This window comes from Cebus imitator, unplaced genomic scaffold (assembly GCF_001604975.1).
Source record: "Cebus imitator isolate Cc_AM_T3 unplaced genomic scaffold, Cebus_imitator-1.0 Scaffold30, whole genome shotgun sequence".
Lineage (NCBI taxonomy): Eukaryota > Metazoa > Chordata > Mammalia > Primates > Cebidae > Cebus > Cebus imitator.
In genome coordinates, this window is record NW_016107345.1 from 3,111,009 (window position 1) to 3,127,892 (window position 16,884).

The 16,884-nt window shown below is 47.8% G+C and overlaps 1 protein-coding gene across 1 annotated transcript in view; it reads left to right on the top strand.

Moving 5' to 3' along the window:
* Positions 1 to 16,884, top strand: part of GRK7 (G protein-coupled receptor kinase 7) — a 44,900-nt gene that overhangs the window by 8,759 nt on the left and 19,257 nt on the right. The gene's annotated exons all lie outside the window — the stretch shown is intronic.

Here is a 16,884-nt window from a genome sequence, read left to right on the forward strand (position 1 = left end):
GTAATCCCAGCACTTTGGGCCCAGGAGTTCAAGACCAGTCCATAGTGAGATCCCACCTCTTAAAAAAATTTTTTTTGTTTTAGTCTGGGTATGGTGGCTCATGCCTGTAATCCCAGCACTTTGGGAGGCCAAAGCAGGTAGATCTCCTGAGGTCAGGAGTTTGAGACCAGCCTGGCCAACATGTTGAAACCTCATCTCTACTAACAATCCAAAAATTATCTGGGCATGGTGGTGGGCACCCGTAATCCTAGCTACTTGGGAGACTGAGGCGAGAGAATCATTTGAACCTGGGAGGCGGAGGTTGCAGTAAGCAGAGACTGGACCGCTGCACTCCAGCCTGGACAAAAGAGCAAGACTCTGTCTCAAAAAAAAAACAGCTACTCAGGAGGCTGAGGTGGGAGGATTGCTTGAGCCCAGGAGTTCGAAGCTTCAGAGAGCTATGATCATGCCACTGCACTCCAGCTTAGGTGACAGGGTGATACCCTATCAAAAAAAAAAAATATATATATATATATATCTTGGCCTTTTCCTCCTTGTCACAAGTGGCTGTTGCAACTCCAAACATTGAGCCTGCATTCCAGGAGAAGACAAAAGAGGAGAAAAGAACAATATCCACAGACATCTGTGTATAGCCCATTAGCCAGGACCATGTCACATGTTCACCTCCAGAAGCAAAGGAGGCTGAAAAATAGAGTATTTCATTCCTAGCCTCCGTTTCAGGGGATGTTAAAGGAGAGGAGGAGTGAGATTAGGTGTTGGGTGAGCTGACAGCATCTGCTACACCAGCCCCCAGGAAAAAATATTCATGACGATTAGGAAATCAAATTCTGTTTCATTACTCACACAGACACTGGAACTCAAGAATGCTTGTGACAATGGTGCGGTAGAATTCCAAGATCCCCCATCCATGACCCTTGCTTGCCCTTGTATAATCCCCTCCCCTTGAGTGGAGACAAGACCTTGAGTATGATGATGTGTCACTCCCATGGTTGTGTTATGTTACAGGGCAAAGGGGACTTCAGAGTTTTAATTAAGTTAGTTGACTTTAGATTCATCAAAGTGAAATTATCCAGGTGGACCTGACCTCGTCACACCAGTCCTTTCAATATAGGTATAGAGGCTAGAGACAGCAGAAGTCCGAAATGTAAAGCGCAGAGGGCGTCCCTGCACCCTGCTGGCTTTGAAGATAGAGGAGCAAGGCATGTAGGTGGACTCGAGGTGTTCAGACAGCCAGCCAGGAAACAGGGGCCTCCTTTCCACAGCCACAGTGAACTGAGCTCTGTCATCACCATGTACGCTTGGAAGAGGACCTTGGGCCACAGATCCAAATGTAGCTTGACCAACATCTCCATGTTACTAGCCTTGTGAGACCCTGACCAAAGAGCCCTGCCATGCTGTGCCAGAACTTCTGACCTACAGAACTGCGAGCTAATAAATAGGTTGTTTTAAGCTACTAAGTTTGTGGTAATTTGTTACACGTCAGTAGAAAACTCATACAAATAGTTAATAAAGGAAGGGAGCCAGGGAAAGATTGTAGGGTAGCATCAAAATTAATGGAGAAGGGCCAGGCGCTGTGGCTGACGCCTGTAATCCCAGCATTTTGGGAGACTGAGGCGGGTGGATCACCTGAGGTCAGGAACTCGAGACCGGCCTGGCCAACGTGGCGAAACTTCATCCCTACTAAAAATACAAAAATTAGCCAGGTATGGTTGTACATGCCTGTAATCCCATCTACTCAGGTGGCTGAGGCAGGAGAGTTGCTTGAACCTGGAAGGCAGAGGTTGCAGTGAGCCAAGATTGCACCACTGCACTCCAGCCTGGGCAGCAGAGTGAGATTCTATCTCAAAAAAAAAAAAAAAATTAATGGAGAAGATACCAGATGCTGGACATTGCTGGCAGGATAATGTTTTCCTTTCCCACAGGGATCAGAATACCTGCCACCAGTCAGATGCTGGGACTCACACCTGCAATCCCAACACTTCGGGAGGCCAAGTTGGGAGCATCACTTGAGGCCAGGAGTTTGAGACTAGTCTAGGCAACATAGCAAGACCTTGTCTCTTAAAAAAAAAAAAAAAATTAACTGGGCATGATGGTATACACCTGTAATCCCAGCTATTTAGGAGGCTGAGGCAGGAGAATTGCTTAAGCGTGGGAGTGTGAGGCTGCAGTGAGCCATGATCACACTGCTGCACTCCAGCCCAGGTGACAGAGCCAAACCTTGTCTCTAAAAACAACAACAACAACAAAAAATAAATAAGAATACTTATTGCCTATTTTAATAGAACTGGAAGCAGTAACTGAATTTAGAACTCTGGACATGATTCTTCCACGTGGGTAACTGTTCGCTGGGTGTGAGCTGGGCCTCCCTGGGGGGACATAGGCCTTTTCACGCCCCTGAAGGACACTGGGTGATGTACTTTGGATGTTGTTTCACAGGCAGTAGGCAACCATTGAAGGTTTTTGAACAGGCAAGTGCCATGACCAGAGTGAATCCTTAGAAAGACGATTCTGACACTATTTAAAATGAAAGAGAAAGAGACTAGGGTTGGGGAGAAATGAGAGCCTGCCAAGAGCTACTGTAATAATCCGCACCTGAGGTCATACGGGCCTGAGGCTGGTCCTGGGCTCTAAACAGCTCAGCCCCCTGGCCTCTCACCTGGGCTCCGTCAAAATCCAGACCTTTACTTGCTTCTCTTAAAATGAGGCTGTCCTCAGTGGAGGGCTACGGGACACAGAACTACTCCTAGAACACGGTGACTTCTGCCCTGTGGGGCCTCCTGGCAGCTGGTAGCTGGGCAGTGACTCCAGGAGGCGCTTCAAGGGTAGAAAGGAGCAGGTCTGCCCAGGTTTGAGAGAGACTGAGGCAGACACGCAAGGAGAGGCCGGGCCCGAAGAGCATTGGCCTGGGAGGCTGAAACCTGAGTTCTTGTCCCAGCTTCATCACTGATTCACCGTATCTGCCATCTCAGGTGGGCCTCAAGACGTCTGCCATTGCTACCATTTTTGAGTCTATGAGCTAGTCATTGAATTATCTGGAGGAAATAAGCTTGTTGGTTTTACTGTTGTTGTTGTTGTTGTTGAGACAGAGTCTCAGTCTGTCACCCAGGCTGGAGTGCAGTGGCATGATCTCAGCTCATTGAAACCTCTACGCCAGGTTCAAGTGCCACCACACCCAGCTGAGGTTCAAGCACCACCACGCCCAGCTGAGGCTCCAGCGCCACCACGCCTGGCTAATTTTTTGTATTTTTAGTGGAAATGGGGTTTCACCATGTTGGCCAGGCTGGTCTTGAACTCCTGGCCTCATGTGATCCACTTGCCTCAGCCTCCCAAAGTACTGGGATTACAGGTGTGAGCCACTGCACCTGGCCTAGGAGGAAAGAAGTTTTAAACTCAAAAGATGAACAGATAGAGTAGGTTGCTGTGATTTAGTGGACTATCATCAATCAGAGTTCTTATTGGACAAAACTATGTTACTTCAGAAAACGAAATTAACAGTTTACATTACTAAGAAGCCCTGGCCTGATCCAGGTGTCTGAGCAGTGTCCCTGGGAGTGCCTATCTCTGTTTCCCAGTTTCACTCTTCTGTATGTTGCCCTCACTCTCAGACAGGTGCTCCCTGCACGGGAGCCACCAGCCGCTTTATACATTTCCTTCCAACTGAGCGATGCCCACAGAGGCAAAACATTTCTTTATGAATAGTTCCTACACAGTTCCCAGAGAGGGCTCTCACGGGACAACTCGGGTCACGTGTCCAACCACGACCAATCCCATTGGCCGAGACTAGATCACCGCCTGTCCCGGGAGCCACAGGAAGATCCGTCCCATGTAAATCTCACGGATCAAGAGCGCAAGAATGAGTTCTCCACCAGAAAATCACAGTGCGAAAGATGGAGACTAGATGCCAAATGGGCAAAAAAAAAAAAAAAAAAAAAAAACAGTGAGGCCCCTAATAACTGCTGTTACCTCAATGGTTTGAAAAGTTTAGAACCTTTCTGATCCCTTAATCACGGGATGATGGGACCTAAGAGTTCCAAGTGGGTAACGCTTTTCTACGAATAAGCTGAGCCTCTTGGGACCCTTTACAAAAAGATTCTGAGTTAGGTACTGTTCTTAGCTCCATTGTACAGGTAGGGAAATTGAGACCCAAAGTCACAATACTAATATGTGATAGGAATCCAGGCACATCAGATTCAAAAGCACTCACAGTTCTGACTCCACCTTATTGAGTTCATGCACATGGCAACACATAGCATTATGGTGTTTTTTGTTTGCTTGCTTTGTTTTTTTTTGAGTCTTGCTCTGTCGCCCAGGCTGGAGTACAGTGGTGCAATCTTGGCACACTGCAGCCTCCGCCTCCTGAGTTGAAGCGATTCTCCTGCCTCAGCCTCTCGAGTAGCTGGAACTACAGGCGTGAACCACCAGGCCTGGCTAATTTTTGTATTTTTAGTACAGACAAGGTTTCACCATGTTGGCTAGGATAGTCTCAATCTCCTGACCTCGTGATCCACTTGCCTCACCCTCCCAAAGTGCTGGGATTATAGGCATGAGCCACCATGCCTGGCCAGCATTATGGTTTTTAATGCTATAAAAGGCTCTTCACTTAGTAAGACTCAGACAGAATACGTACGTGTGATATTAGCATATCTTCCCAGTCTGGTCTGATATGGACACCAACCACAAGCCTCGTTAAACCTCTGAGAAAGGAAGACTTTAGAAAAGAATCACCCCACCACACAGGGAATGATGACCACCAATATTTCAGAGCCAGCTTCTTACCCACAAGCACAGTACAATTAAACATGTTCCAGTCACTGTCACATGCACTTTTTATTTTTTATTTTTTGAGACAGAATCTCGCTCTGTTGCCCAGGCTGGAGTGTAGTGATGCAGTCTCGGCTCACTGCAACCTCTGCCTCTGGGGTTCAAGTGATTCTCATGCCTCAGCTTCCCGACTAGTTGGGATTACAGGCACCCACCACCACGCTCTGCTGATTTTTGTATTTTTAGTAGAGACGGGGTTTCACCATGTTGGCCAGGCTGGTCTGGAACTCCTGACCTCAGGTGATCCACCCACCTCGGCCTCCCATAAAGTGTTGGGATTACAGGCGTGAGCCACCACGCCCGGCCAAGATGTACTTTTAATAAATGTGATAAGCACTTCTGCATGTGCTCAGCTGACATCTACATGCACACAGTGAAACTAGTTTGTATCAGTTTTAAAGACTCCAGGTAAATATAATAGGAATATTGAACAGTGAGGATCATGTTTGCACTTTTAAAATTCAGAATTCTATTTGGTAAGCAGTGACCTTCAGGTTTTATGCAACATGAGCCTTTAAAACTTGCCATTTTTTTAGGAATGGGAATAAGGTTAGAATAGTGACCCAAAAGCTTGTTACATGTTTACTTACCTTGTTCTGCTTTGAAGTCTCTGACCAACTCCTCACATTCAGAGGGATAATGGGAGACAGAGGTTAAGTATTATATTTATTTTGAAGTATCTGTTGTACCAAATACAATGTTAGAGACATACTGGAAAGGTGTTTTTTTTTTTTTTTTTAGATCAAGTTTTGCTCTTGTCACCCAGGCTGGAGTGCAATGGTGTGATCTCTGCTCACCGCAACCTCCGCCTCCCGGGTTCAAGCAATTCTCCTGCCTGAGCCTCCCAAGTAGCTGGGATTACAGGCATATGCCACCATGCCCGGCTAATTTTGTATTTTTTAGTAGAGACGGGGTTTCTCCATGTTGGTCAGGCTGGTCTCTAGCTCCCAGCCTCAGGTGATCCATCTGCCTCGGTCTCCCAAAGTGCTGGGATTACAGGCATGAGCCACCATGCCCGGCCTGGAAAGGTGATTTTTAAAATACCTCTGAACATGTTTTCTTGGGAGCTAACACCTACAGACATCATAACCATCATGACCCTGCCCCCCAATTTTTTCTCTGTAAGAGTTCACTTCTGAGATCTAGCTTAAGGAAGCCACACAAGAGAGGCATTCTGGTCATATGAGGCACGAACTCATGGTCACACTTTGGTTTGACCAAAATGATTACCACCAGCATTGACCAAATTTATTTCCTACTAACTTTTGACCCTACAGAAATTTAAAATCTATTCTTAAATTATTTACCACCATCAAGAGCATTCAAAAATATTCATTACAGCTTGAAATTACTTTTAACATTCCTTCATCCAAAAGGCATGCCTTTATTCATTCATTCACTCATTTATTCAACTTACATGTATCAAGTGTTTCCCACATGCCAGGACTGTTCTAAATATGAGGGACAGGCATGGTGGCTCATGCCTGTTCCCAGCACTTTGGGAGGCCGAGATGAACAGATCACTTGAGGTCACAAGTTTGAGACCAGCCTGGCCAATATGGTGAAATCTTATCTCTACTAAAAATACAAAAAATTAGCCAGGCTAATATAGCACACACCGGTAATCTCAGCTACTCAGGAGACTGAGGCAGGAAAATCACTTGAACCCAAGAGATGGAGGTTGCAGTGAGCAGAGATTGTGTGTGCCACTGTACTCCAGTCTGGATGACAGAGCAAGATTTTGTCTCAAAAAAAAAGAATCATTCAAATAAATATTAAATTTCACTTATGATAAATGCTGGGAAGACACCACCTGGGGGCTCTCCAACAAGGATTTGACTTAATATGTGAAAATCAGAAAGTAAACCATATGGGAAATGCAACCATGATACTACAAGGACAGGAATTCACTTAGCAAAGAGGTTGGGGTGGTGTCTCAGATTGGGGTCCCTGGAAACAGACTCTGAGACAGATTTATATATGGAAGATATTGGGGGGCTGTGATATTGTGAAATATGTAATTTGGCCTTCATCCCATTTCCTGGCATACAATTCCTAAAGTCCTTGGAATCTTCAAAGAGAAAAGCATCTTTTTGTATATTAATGAGTTGACTGATGGCTGGCAGCCCCTAGGAAGCTTCAGGATGGAGACTGGTCACCAGAAAAGCCATGGTAAGATGAGAGTGTTAGGACTTTCGGCCCATCCCCCAATGGCCAATGATTTTATCAATCATGCCTGTGTAGTGAAGCCTCCATAAAAACCCAAAAGGGCAGGGTTCAGAGAGCTTCCTGATAGCCAAACACTTCCTGATAGCCAAACAAGAACACATCCACGTGCTGAGAGTGTGGCTCACCCCGACCCTGTGGGGACAGAAACTTCTGCACTTGGGGCCCTTCCAGACTTGTCCTGTATGTCTCTTCATTTGGCTGCTTATTTGTGTCCTTTAAAATATCCCTTAAACTAAACCAGAAAATGTAAGTGTTTCCCTGCGTGCTGTGAGCTGCTCTAGCAACTTAATGGAACCCAAAGAGAGGTTTGTGGGAACCTCAGTCTATAGCTGGTGGGTCAGAAGTTCTGGAGGCCTAGACTTGCCACTGGCATTCAAAGTCTGGGAAAGCCTTGGGGACTGAGCCCTCACCCTGTGGGGCCTGGCACTGTCTCCAGGAGATAGCATCATAATGGATTTGAATTAGGGGCCATCCAGCTGGTGTGTGCTGCGGAATGGATTGCTGGCTGCTCTGTGCTTTGAGAGTATTGTGGGAGAAACTGAGTTTGTTTTTTCTACTCAGGAGCACTCTCCTGAGATGCAGCCATGAGGAAGGCAGGACTAAGCAGAGAGAACCTGACCCCCGATGCGGGGTGGAGGTAGGGTGGGGACTAAGACCTCACCATCCTTCAGGGAGGGAGCTCTAGAGTTGGGATGACCCTTCTGAGTTGTCTCAAATTGAGGTAGGGTCCAGGCTTGTATATCCCTAGGGATGCAGTCAGTGACCATGAGCGGCTGCCAGAAGGGGGCGGAAGCCTGGGAGACTGTCCCTGCTGCAGAGGGCAGTTCCCAGGGAGGTGTGCAGCTGTGAACCCCCAGCATGCCACGGACCTAGCCAAGCCTGGCTACATAATTTTGGGGCTCACTGTGAAATAAAAACATAGAAACTCTTCTTCAAGTATCAGGAAAAAGCCTCCTCCGTGCTGTATTTTTCAACAGTTATGGGGTTTGGATTTGCTATTTAATGTCATACTCCCCCAGGCTCTGGGACACTCAAGGAGTGAGTAGAGAACCCCACAGGCACCCGGGGCTCCCTCCCATGAGTGGACCTGTGGAAGCAGGTGCTGACCCCAGCCCTCCCTGCACCTGAGTCCAGGCCTCTACCCGGCAGGAAGTGGCAATAGTCGCTGGTAGGGGTGGGGGTAGAGGTGGGAGGTGGGGAAGCAGACAGCCATGAACCCATCTCTGGGAGGCAAGGAGGTGGTGGGAGGGGAACCCTGTGAGCTGAGGCTCCAAGTCCTCGGTTCCATCAGCTCATTGGACTTCACTTAAAAGACACCAATGCAAAGATAAATGATTACAAACAGCATTAAACCCTAGCACAGGTATGCCTCTGAGCACAGGGACCCGTCCAAGGGCACTGGAAACTGACCTAGCCCCAGCAGCTGGAGGGCGGGGGCCAAGAACCTGAAGAAGGGATTGAGGCCAAGTACCACCGTAGCCCCCACTGGTGGGGAAGAACATTTCAGGCCATGGGAACAGTCTGGTCAAGTACCTGTTGCTTTCAGGGAAATGAAAGGAAGCCAGGAAATGAAAAGCACATAGTAAGAGGAAATGTGGTTCGAGAGGAGATGGAGAGGCGGCAAGGGCCACATGGAACCTGGCATTACGGGCCATGTTAAGGACTTTGGGTGATTGCCTCTGAGCACTGGAAACGCTTTGGCAGGATTTCATGAAGGGGACAACATGTGTGGAATTTTGTTTTGAAAAGATCACCCCAGGTGAAATGAAAACAGATTAGAGGAGATTCAGGTAGTTTGTGGTCTTTTGTAATCCAGGTAAGAGTTGATGGGGCTCAGACCACAGAGGGAGTAGTGGAGACAGAACGCAGTGAATGAATTGGGGCGATATAACATTTCAGAACGAATAGGCCTCAGTGATGGTTTGGATTTGGGGTTAAGGGATACAGGGCATCAGGAATGGTTTGTTAGGTAAGGCTGTGTCACAAGCACAGACTTAGGTTCTAGTACTAAACAGGGAACCAGGCAAACAAATGTCTACCTTCGTGAAGTTCCAGGAGAGCAAAGAGACGGACAAGGACTTGGGCAGTGATAATACGGGTGATCAGGGTTGTCTGAGCTGAGTATGTAGGAAGGGCACCCAGCCCAACATGAGGACCTGGAGTCACAGGCTCAGGAAGGGCTTTGAAGAGGAAGGGACAGCCAACTTAAGATTTAAAAGGCTTGAAGCTAGACAGATGAAGAGGAAGGAGCCTGGGCCAGGTAAAGGGATCAGCATAGCTCCACAGTCCTCAACGCCGGTGTGTTTTGCCAAACCTCCTGGGGATATTTGGCAATGTCTGGAGATAGTTTGGGTTGTCATGGCTGGGAAAGTGCTGCCAGCATCTAGTGGGTAGAGGCCAGGGATATTGCCAAACATCTTACAACGGACAGCACAGCCCCAGCACAAAGCAGACTCAGCCCACAAGGTCCACAGTGCCACAGCTGAAAACCCTGGCATTAAGTCCTAGCGGCACGAGGCCTGGGGCTCAATCACAGAACAGAGTGGCTTTGCAGCTGGCTGGAGTGTGGAGTCATGGGGAGGAGGGGTGACAAAGGCTACAACTAGAGAGTTTAGCAGACACCAAGCCCTAGGGGCTGGAGGACTTGGACAAGGGGAGTTTGAACCTATTGCCAAGGGTGCTGGGGAACCAATGAAAGGTTTTCAGCAGGGAAGTGACAAAATCAACCTTGGGGCCATGCGTGGTGCCTCATGGTCTGTAATCCCAGCATTTTGGGAGGCCAAGGTGTAAGGATCACTTGAGCCCAGCAGATGGAGACCAGCCTGGGCAACAAATTGAGACTCTGCCTCTATATTTAAAAAAAAAAAATAGCCTTGGAATTACAGTGAGAGAGAAGGAGTTAGGATAAGCATAGAAAGGCTAGGAGGGCAGCAGACTCAGGGAACTGTGGGCTTGCATATTGTCTAATGGAGTCACAGGAGTAAGGAGAGGCTGGGCCAGGGGGTCTGCAGGATGCGGCAGGAGGTGGCTGGCATGTAAGATGATACAGTTCAGGGACCTAAAGGTTGCTGCATCATCTAAGCTAATACAGACACATGTTAGAAGCTCAGAGCATTCATTTAGATCATGCACAGCTAATGAAATATGGTCCTGCAAGTCAAGGAGATAAGAGCTTGAGTGTTTGAATCCTGGTTCTGCCACTTACTCTGGCTGCTGTGTACAGACATACAGGCTGACCCCCCGCCACCCGCATGGGAGCAGGAGGCCTGACGTCACGTGGAAAGGCTGGTTTGCTCCATGCACCAAGACATTTGGAGTGCCTTCTAATGGGCACAAACATGCGGCATGGGCAGGCCACAGCCCCGCACATGACCTTAGGCAAGTCAGACTGCTTCTCTGAGCCTACTTAATATGCCTGCCTCTAGCATTGATGAGAAGATTAAGAAACAAGGTAGATAAATGCCTAGCCGGGGGTCAGCCACTTGGTAAGCACTCGAGAAATGACTGTACAAGAAGCGTCAGACCTTCAGTCACAATCCCTGCTGTTGCAATTGTTTCTGCCTCACCTGACAGGCACTGCTGTTGCTCAGGTGACCTCTGCAGCTGTGCTTTGTTCTCTGCGAGGCACAGGGAGCCAGCGGGACCCCAAGGCTGCAGCAATGGGCAGTGGGTGAGTAGCTGGCATCTGGGGTGAGCCAAGAAGACACCCACAGTTGTCTTGCTTTCTCGCAGCTGCGTGGGGTTTCACTTGTGGTTTTCTTCTGAGGATCTTAGAGGCACGATGGAAAGTATGCCTCAGCCTGCTGCCAGAGAGCTTCACAGCACATGAAACCACGGAAGAATGTCCTCAGGAATCGGAACTACAGGTCTCTGACCATGTGCCAGGCCCTGCCTTTCAGTCTGATGGAGTCTTGTGTAGCTGTCCTGCCTGAGACAACCAGAAGCCAGGCATGGGGAAAACAGTCGCTAATAACCTACTGTGCTAGCAGGCGTGCTGTGCGCCAGGCTTTGGGACGGCACCCAATCTGTTTTATCGTTTTAATCTTCATCGCAGTCCCATGAGGCAAGAGCTGTTGAGACTCGGAGAGCTTGAGTAAGCGGCTGTGGGTGACCAGCCTGTAACTGGCAGAGCTGGGACCTGAACTACAGCAAACCAATGCCAGTGTAGGAGCGTTTCACCCCAGACTCTATCCCTGCAAAAAGCGTTATTGTGGGGACCCCTCTTTTGGGCTCCCTGTGTGGGCTCTCTGAAACGAGTGTCCTTCCAGGGGTGTCAGGGAGAGCAGGAAGCCGCCTCTGATGGGATGCGCTCTCCCCGCCCAGGAAGTGGCGGCAGAACGCGAGCCCCGCGAAGCCAGGGCCAGGAGCGGCCCCCGCGCACTGCAGAGCTCCTGATTCTGCGGCCTGGGGCCGAGCACGCGGGCGGAGCCTCGAGCTTAGTCTCCTGGGGTCCTAGGGCCGCATTCCTCCGAGGTCTGCAAAGGCCACTGCTTAAAGGCGCAGAGGAGCAGCTGGGAACGAGAACAAAGCGGCCAGGCCCCCCTCGGAGGAAGGAAGGAGCGAGCCCCAGGAAACAGCTGATAGCGCTAAGCTCAGCTTGTTTTTTTCCTCTGCTCAACAGTTCTCCTGCCACGGCAAACAAAAGATGTACATTCTGATTCCCTCTTCTGTTTGGATTGTGCTGTCGACTGGATCTGGTTTGTGATGAGCTGGGGGAAGAGGCATCTGCGGGCGGTTTCTGGCTCGGCGTGCCAGTGTGCTGGGCCGCGCCGGGATCGCCGAGCTTCCTTTCCTGCGCCTTTCTCCCCGCCTGCGTCGCTGATCCAGCCTGGCCGGGCCACCCCAGGGGCCGGCAAGGCCATTTCTTTCGAGAGTGGAATTGGAGGTTGCCAAGTTTTCAGACTTAATGGGAGCTGGAGAGTTGCTCGTGTCCTTGACCTTGAGGGACCTGCGCGCACACACACTTTTTCATGGACCTGTAAAACTGTTAAGATGTGAACTGTGCCTCTCAGCTCCACCAGAAGCCGCTCCCTGTTCTCTGCACTACGGAGGTCACAGTCTGGTTCCTGGTTGTCCAGAGCCACACTGGGACTCTGGCCAGGGCCAGCCTGGGCCCTGCCAGCTCGGTTGAGAGTGACAGCTACAGGGTCAATGGAAGAAGCCAGCACCCAACAGCAAGAACAATATAGGTGGTATCTGGACAGGTCCCGATGGGCTCCCCAGTGTCTGGACACCTGTACGTGACAGGTGGCCCTGATGGGACAATCCGCTTGAGATTACTGCACTAGAAGGACTTCCTGCCGCCCCTGGGGGGATGGGGGAGGGGCACTGGCACTGCCAGGCCTCCTAAACCCAGTGAGGTCTGATGCTTCACGTCGTGCAGTGCTGGGGATACTTGGTTTTGTCTGATCAGGTGTTGACTGTGTGGGTCTGCAAAGGGCACCACAAAACCCAAAGTAAAATAAGGCAAAACCAAAAAAAGAATAACACACACACACAGACACACACACACACACACACCCCTCCACTAAGAGGTCTGTTGCTGCTGACACTTGGGTGATCCCTACAGCCCTGGGCATGGCGGTTCTGGTCACATGCACTGAACGAGACTGCTCTGATGCCGCTGAGACTGAGGCCCAGGCCCTGTGTCACTGCAGGAGTTAAACTGAGCTGTAAGAGGTCAGCGTGGTTGGACCTGCTCCACACAGCTTGGCGCGTTCTCTCCTCCCACCCTACTCTGTGGAGGCAGTTCACATGCAGAAGACAAATGGCATAGAGGGCAGGCAATTAATTTTTTCAGCTGGAGGCTGCGATGGAATGTGGGTGCTTAAAGTCTGGCGTGAGCCTCTAATTCCATTCTCAGTGAAATACCTCTACTCTTCAAGGAGGTGGTGCCCTTCCAAGTTCCATGGCTGACATTTTCTGTCTTTAGGACCAAGAGGTGAATATAGTACTGAAAATTATTTGGAATTAATCTCAGGCCTTCCTGCGTGCTGTCTCATGCTCTTTCCACTCCACCAGGGGGTCTACAGTGCTGTGAAGATGACAGGCCAATTCTTTACTTATTTCCTTGGGGAAGTGGTTGCAGAGCGTGGCCCTGGTTTCATCTCCCAGAGCCCTCTGCTGTGTGGAGCAGCCCAGCCAGCCTGAAACAGGCAAAGAATGGACAATTCACTGGGATAAGGTGAAGGCAAGCATCTTCAGCAAGAATGCTAAAGATCAAGGACTTAGCACTGGGCAGATGGAGAGAGGGAAGAAGGGGACTCTACAAGGGAGAAAAGAAATCCTGAAGGGAACTTGGAGGGTTAAGAAAAAGTCACTTCACCTACTTCCATAGAGGAAGAATAATGTAGTCGTTAAAAATGCAGGTCCGGCCAGGTGCGATGGTTATGCCTGTAATCCCAGCAATTTGGGAGGCCAGGTAGGCGGATCACCTGAGGTTGGGAGTTCCAGACCAGCCTAGCTAACATGGCGAAACCCCATCTCTACTAAAAATACAAAAAAAATTAGCCGAATGTAGTGGCAGATGCCAGTAATCCCACCTACTCGGGAGACTGAGGCAGGAGAATCACTTGAACCTGGTAGGCAGAGGTTGCAGTTAGCTGAGATTGCACCACTGCGCTCCAGCCTGGGTGACAGAATAAGACTCAGCCTTGCCGGGCGCGGTGGCTCAAGCCTGTAATCCCAGCACTTTGGGAGGCCGAGGCGGGTGGATCACAAGGTCAAGAGATCGAGACCATCCTGGTCAACATGGTGAAACCCCGTCTCTACTAAAAATACAAAAAATTAGCTGGGCATGGTGGCGCGTGCCTGTAGTCCCAGCTACTCAGAAGGCTGAGGCAGGAGAATTGCCTGAACCCAGGAGGCGGAGGTTGCGGTGAGCCGAGATCGCGCCATTGCACTCCAGCCTGGGTAACAAGAGCGAAACTCTGTCTCAAAAAAAAAAAAAAGACTCAGCCTCAAAAAAAAAAAAAAATGCAGCCTGTGTGTGATTCTTAGGTTGGTGATCTTAGGCAAGATTTAACCTCTGTATGGTTCAGCTTCCTAATCTGCAAAATGGTCGCTATCTCATAGGGCTATTATGGAGATTAAATGAGGAATTCACATAAAGCACCACAGAAAATATTTAGCATGGAATAAGCACTCAATAATGTTTTCCATTATTATTTCCAATTTTTCTCTCAGCATGTGTTTCACAATCCTTTGTTCATGGCAAGGTATGTTGTCCGCTTTCACCCTACACCTTCTACTGAGCAACTTACGTTTATCCAGTATCCTCATTAGTAACTTTAATCCTTAATGTCACTCACCTTTGAAATGTGCTCATTGGATGGGTGCCACACAGCACAAGCTCAAATAAATGTTGCTGAGTAGAACTTACTGACTGCCATGGCCTCAGCTTCGTTTGGATGTTGTTTGTAGTCTTTCTTTATGCCTCTGCCACCCCAGCAGAGCCATAAAGAACCAGGTAAAAGAACATGAGGCCCAGAGGAGTGAAATATTATATTCAGGGAGACCCCCAGCTCTTTCCCCATCTCAGTTCCCCGAATGAGGGCAGGCAGGCTGATACATCTTAGGTGGGGTATGGAGATAGCCCACCTGATCCCTCTCATCAGTTGATAAGCTGGACCCCACATAGCTTATAATCAGCTTTTTGGTGCTTCACTCTTAAATAGAAATCAATAGACAAAGATCAATTGTCATTTATTTCAAAAAAAAAAAAAATCACTCTTCAAAATGAAAGACAGAACCAAAACAATCCAAGGAAAAGAACTTGTAGAAAACAGGAATGGTGCAGGGAATAGAAGTGATCATTTCTTAAAACATTTTTTTTTAAGACAGAGTCTTGCTCTGTAGCTGAGGCTGGAGTGCAGTGGCGCTATCTCAGCTCACTGCAACCTCTGCCTCCCTCATCCCAGTTCAAGCAATTCTCCTGCCTCAGCCTCCTGAATAGCTGGGATTACAGGAACATGCCACCATGCCCAGCTAAGTTTTGCATTTTTAGTAGAGACGGGGTTTCACCATGTTGGCCAGGCTGGTGTTGAACTCTTGACCTCATGGTCTGCCCACCCTAGCCTCCCAAAGTGCTGGGATTACAGGCATGAGCCACTATGCCTGGCCAAAATTTATAGTTAATATCTTTTGAGATTAAAGAGAAAATAAGGCCTCCATGAAACAATAACAAATGCTATAAAACAAGGAACATTCAGAGAACAACAAGGACATTTGGAAATCAAAAATATGTAAATGCATTTGCAGAATAACATGGACAAACCTTAAAGATATGTTAAACACAGTAAGTCAGACATGAAAGAATACCTACTATACAATTCCATTTATACAAAATTCAAGGACAGACAAAAGTAATCTACAGTAAGAGAAAGCAGAAAGTGGTTGCCTGAGAAGTGGGAAGGAGAACTGACTGGCAAGGGGCACAAGGAAACTTTCTGGGAAGACAGAAATGTTTTGTTTTGTTTTGTTTTGAGACAGAGTCTCAATACAAAGATACGAGATAGTGGTGCTATCTCGGCTCACTGCAACCTCCGCCTCCCAGGTTCAAGCCTCAGCTCCCAAGTAGCTGGGAGGCTGCCACCACACCTGGCTAAATTTTGTGTTTTTAGTAGAGACAGCGTTTCACCATGTGGGCCAGGATGGTCTAGATGTCTTGATCTCGTGATCTGCCCACCTCGGCGGGATTACAGGCGTAAACCACCACCCCCAGCCAGACAGAAATGTTTTATATCTTGTTGGGTGGTATTTACAAGGGTGTATTTAATTACTAAAATTCATTGAGCTGAATATCTGAGAACTATACACATTATTGTATGTTAATTATATATCAATAAAATCATATTGGCAAAAATGAAAAGTTCAGTAGAAGAATTAAGCCTCTATGTCTAGCCGTCAATTGACAAGAAATGCAAAGAACAGAGGGACCTGTTAAATGACACCACAAGAATTCAGTCAGCAAAATCTGACTGTGGGAAACTCTACAGTTTGGCCCCTTTTTTTCAACAAAAATTTGCTACGTGGGGGGAAAAAGACAGAGGAGGAACCTATAAAAGAGATTTAAGAGACAATCATTGTGTGAACCACATTTGATCCAAATTTAAACAAAAGTTTAATGATTGTTTAAATGATTGTATGATTTAAGTTTAAATTTTAGCTTTAAAAGTTAATAGGACAGTTGGCGTACAAATATTTCCAGATATTTGCTAGTATTAAATAATTTTTCTTATATTTCAATGAGATAATGTTATTGTAATGCTTTGTTTTAGTGTGTTTTCCAAGTGACCTTATCTCTTTGAGGTTCATAGTGAAATACAAATGATGTATGACTAGAATAGTCAGGGGAAGGGGGAAGGGACATAGATAAACCAGTATTGGCCATGTATGGGGTAATTGTTGAAGCCAGGTGAAGAGTACATTGGGTTTACTGTTTTAATCTCTATTTTGTATATATTTGAAATTTTCCACAATAAAATGGAAAATTTTATTGTGGAAAATTCTTTTAAAATTCTTCTATTTAGAAGTGAGTTTATTTAAAAATAAAATAGAAGAATTGGAGAAAAAAATAGAGGACATCTACCCCCATGGCCCTCAAAAGGAAATAAGAGACAGAGGTGGACATTAGGAGCAAAAGGTAAGAAACATAAAGGATAAGTTCGGGATTTCTGAAAAAAAGAGGAGGCAAAATGGAAGGGAAAAAATGACGAACAAGGCCGGACGCGGTGGCTCAAGCCTGTAATCCCAGCACTTTGGGAGGCCGAGGCGGGTGGATCACGAGGTCAAGAGATCGAGACCATCCTGGTCAACATGGTGAAACCCCGTCTC